This window comes from Siniperca chuatsi, linkage group LG5 (assembly GCF_020085105.1).
Source record: "Siniperca chuatsi isolate FFG_IHB_CAS linkage group LG5, ASM2008510v1, whole genome shotgun sequence".
In the NCBI taxonomy this organism is placed as follows: Eukaryota; Metazoa; Chordata; class Actinopteri; order Centrarchiformes; family Sinipercidae; genus Siniperca; species Siniperca chuatsi.
Window position 1 is genome coordinate 11450495 of NC_058046.1, and position 4929 is coordinate 11455423.

Consider the following 4929-nt stretch of genomic DNA (forward strand, 5'->3'; position numbering starts at 1 on the left):
CCTGCCGAAGCTTTCAGAGTTTGAACTTAACTCCATAAACGGGTCTATAAATATTGAGATTTTCATGTTTGTGATGTAAATCATGTTTACAGAGATGGAACGATGGCCACTTCAATCTCCCACCCATTTAACACGGGTTGCTGGGGGCTGATTAGATATGATAATGTGCTGCTGACATCAGAAGAAATGTTGGCGAGTGCAGAGAGTCACAGCCGGCAGTAAACATGTAATTTATGGCCGTGGGAATGGCTTGGCAAGTGCTGGTGCTACACTTCCATCCATCAGCCACACCAACCTTGATGCCCGTGTCTGGCTCTGGCTTCCTGCCATTGGCTGATGCATCACCTGGATTGCAGTCTCCATGCAACAGGCAAAAATCAGCCACACTGGCTCTCGACCTTTTTTAAAAGCCAGGTCTTACAGCTTGGGTCAATGCAGTTAGCCTTCTGTGTGTACTGTATTACAGCAGAGGGGGAGAACAGTTTATTTGTTAATAGAGAACGGTTCCTTATTTTATCCAAACAGTTATGTGAATTCAAGCTGATTGGATTTATAAATGAACACCAACATATACTGTATGCTCAACAATACATGTCATGACCATAGACTGTACAGTCTTCAAGGATGGAAGGTCCCGTCTGGCTTCCTGTTAACAAGCACCACCAGATTTCCACACACACTTCCAGGATTCAAACAAACATATGACCTTATTGATTTTGGGAGAAATATCATCCACTCCTGGATACGGGGAGTAATAAAAAGTATAATTTGAGCTGTGGTTGAGGTGATGATGAAGAGCTCTATTTAAGAATGGAAAGAACAGGAGAGACCTCACTTTATAATCTGCTAATGGGGCAGAGGTGCCATTAGGTGAAGCATATTATCACTTCTGACAGATGGCACAAGAAGCGTTTGGTAGAGCAAAGTTCATAAGCTATCGTCCAGTATAGCAACAGTTAAATTGCCAGTGCTCTGCTGATAGCTGTAAGTTATGTAGGGGAAGGTGTTTATTGTCAGCATTGACTGGGGAATGTGACAGTATCTAATTAAATGCTTTCTAATCACAAAGATGAAAAAAGAAGGGACTGCTATGTCCTGTTTTTGTCTTCTCAGAGAAATTACTATCTGATGACTGATTGGGGAATGTAAATTGATTTGGGAATACTGGAATTTCAGCCATCCGAGCATTACACAGTAATTTGTGTATGTTCAGCTCCAGCAACACCCTTGCTCTTTTCTTCTTTTGGTCAGCCTAATATAACATGTCCCATTATACCAGCTGCTTATTTTTAAGACATGGTGCCACATATGATAAGGTAAAAAAAAATCCTTAAATTAATTGCAGGACGCACATTTAGAAAGTAAAGCTGTTCTGATGATTTACTTCTGATGAAGTAACCTTTTTTCATTTAATCTAAATAGTAATAACATAACTTCATTATACCAAGGGACAGAAACATGGGGTCCTATAGAACATATATATGTATTAATATCTCGCGATTATACAATATTCAGTGTAACACTGTATTTCTTATTCTTAGTTATTACTACTATTATTGCTGGTGGTGATGACAATGCTGATGATAATATATTATAATATAGATTTGTAATAAGGTTAATGAAGGTCACTAAACTATTAAATGGGCGAGGGATTGGAAGATGACACATGATTTGATTTCATAAACAAAGAAATAATTACAAACTGACATGTTGGTATACTTTTTTCTCCTCGCCCATGTTTTACTCAGACCTGACTGATTTAATGTTGTCTAACAAGCTGGATGAGTGTAACCACCCATCAAATAAGAAGAACAGCATTAAAACCCCATACATTTGTCAAATATTCATATTTCTTTTTACAATACATTGAAGGAGGAACAACAAATTTTGGTATTTACTGTATACTTGTCATAATATTAAAGGGGACAGGGGAATCTATTTTACTATGTCTAACTATGAGGTTGATATTTGTGGTTTTGAGGTAAATGTCCCAAAAACTATTGGAGGAATTGCTATTCTTCAGACATTCATGTGCGCCTCATGAATTAATATCTTTTGTGAAAATCAGATTTTTCATTTAGCGCAATTTGTCCAATACTTTGGTTTATGACCAAATACCTGCAAATCTAATGACAATCCCATCAGCCTCAGTTGTACTTTGTGTTTAGTGCAAATTAGCTAATGTTAGCATGCTAACACACAGATGGTCAACATGGTCAACAATATACTTGCTAAACATAAGCATGTTAGCTCACACTAATATTTAGCTCAAAGCACTGCTGTGCCAAAGTACAGCCTCAAAGAGCAGCTAGCATGGCTGTAGACTTGTCTAAATCTGTCTCTTGTGAAGTTGGAGAACTCACCAACTTGAAGTGCGATACTAAATGGCCAGAGTAACCCTTCAAATGTTAAATGTGATTCATTTTACAACATATATCACTGTCACTGCCTGTTCAGGTTTTTATGTCACTATCATCTTCTCTTAGGTTAATTAATCTTCTGAATTTATTAAAGTTAATTAATTGCATACAGTTGCAAGAATTGGTTGCCTTCCATGGGCATGAATGTATCCTCACATCTTGAAGATATAACTTTAAAACTTAACATATCATCTGCAAACTGTACATCTTTTAAGTCAGTAATATAAGCAAGATGAGACCCATGCATGTTTCTTTGGTGGCCTGTTAGATCAATTGCTTTGTGTTCTTGTTTACCAAAGATGGTTTGATTTATTCCAGTTTAGGATTATCATCTCCAGGTCTAGAGAAAAGCCTGAGCCTCACCATTAATCTCCACCATGTGTGTTTCCTGTCAGCGGTGACAGATGACCTGCCCTTCAACTCTCTGCCACCCTGTGGAGGAGACACGTCGTCAATCAGAAATCATTTCTCAGCCGCAGTTAGGAGAGAGGGTCCTGGGAGGGTGACGCCAGTGGTGATGATGGTATTGGTGATGGTGTGGATGTGTGTGTGTGTGTGTGTGTGTGTGTAATTATTTAAGCCTCCAGGAAACAAGGAGCGGTGACATCAGCCTGTTGTTGTGCACCTCTGTCTCCTCACAAATTAACTGATTATTTATGGGAGCGAGGGAGGAGAGTTTAGTGGAGGGGAGCTGTCAATGCACATGAGGGGACAGAGAGGAGGGTTACAGCAGTGCAATACTGGAGCTCATGAATATCATTCTGGCCAGTGTCCATGAGCGAAGGTGAAGGAGACATGTCGCTTGTCCTGGCATTCCTCCCTATGCCGAGTACATAAAAAGAGACCTCAGACATTAAGTGTGTGTGGGTAACCGCAGCAGACAGGCTTTGCTCCAGTGCTCCATAGATTGTTGATTTCAAAACAGAGGAGGATTTTAAATGTTCTGTTGTTTGCTCACTGTGACAGATTCCCCACCCTCGTTAACAATAGTTAAGATGATGAACAGCTGTTTTGTTTCTAAATGTGGCCACTGTGGTTTTGGGTGTAGTTCACTCTTGAGGACATATTTAGCAACAGAACCAAATATGTAATACTTTACATACTGATATTTTGTCACCCGATGTCGAAGTCTTAGTACTGAACCCTCGGTTGGCCTCCTGAAGAAGAAAAGACAGACGGAGGCAGTCGGTGTCTTCTCCTCGACCGTGCTCTTTGGTTGTTGATGTTTCTGTCTCCACAGAGGGCCCGGGCCCCTGTTTGTGAGATGGCTGTCTATATGACAGGTCCCTGGTGCCCTGGCTACTCTGTGGGACAGACATAACAGAAGGGGTGAGCCTGGGGCACGGCCTGTCACTCACTGCATGTCTCACTATTGTCTTTGAGTCGCTGCCCTTTTCCTTCTTTTCTCCACATCACAAAAATCATAAGCAAATAAGTTTGTGGGGAAGTATCCGTTCCCTACACAACAAGCAGTATGTTAACATCAGTTCGATTTAAATGGGTAACTCTTTAGATTACAACCCGCAGATTACAGTGTAATTATGAAGTGAGGTATTTAGTGTCTTTGTGAAATTACAAGGTAAAAATAATCTAATACGGAGTACTTATTACACTTGTTACAAACTTAAGCATAAAGAATACTGTGACAAGGTATTCATAAATTTAACAAATGACATATTCTTAACTTTCTAACTTTAAAAAAAAGCATGCATGAGGAATTTCAGCCGCGGTAATTAATGTTATTTAATTGTAATTCACTATGATCAGGACAAAGCACTGAAAATCTCATTCTATCTATAGACAATGCCCTTATCACAGTGTAAGTCCGGGGTATGCAGGCTGTAAAATGAAGTGGTCCCCTGTTCACCCCTATTTCACTGTAATTATAGTGTAGTTGGCTTGGTACACTTAATAAACAAATAACAAACAAACATAAAGACAGGTTCAATCCAGCATTGAACATGGAAAATTACAGTTACAGAGTATGTAAAATAAAGTGGTCTGTTGTTCACCCTTTTTTTCATGGAAATTATGTAGGCTGTAATATGTAGCATTACATAGAAAAGTAAAAAGCTATTGACATATAGGCTAAGCCTTTTGGTGTCTGCACATTGTCTTGGGAGCAAAATATATATCTGGCATGATTTGTGGAAAGAGTATTTATGGCGTCTGGAGGCACGGGTGTGGTCAGGTAAATGAGATGGGTGAGGGTGTTTGTTTGGTGTCGAGCTAGCAGGGGGGTGGAGAGGGGTTAGTGGTAGAGGTGTCTGCCCGACAAGGTGTGTGTTGGCGTCCATACAAAACCTGATGCCTATGGGCACGGCCCCACCCCTTTCCCACCAGATTGACTTTCTTCAGCGCAGGAATGAGACACAGACACCTCCTCCAGGCTGAGACATATAATCTGGGCCTGTCAGGGCCTTTATCAAACAGGATCAACTGGTGCGCTGGGCCTTTCTCCACAGTCCCCACAGGCAGTAGGATACCTGCACACGCATTCCTTCGACAC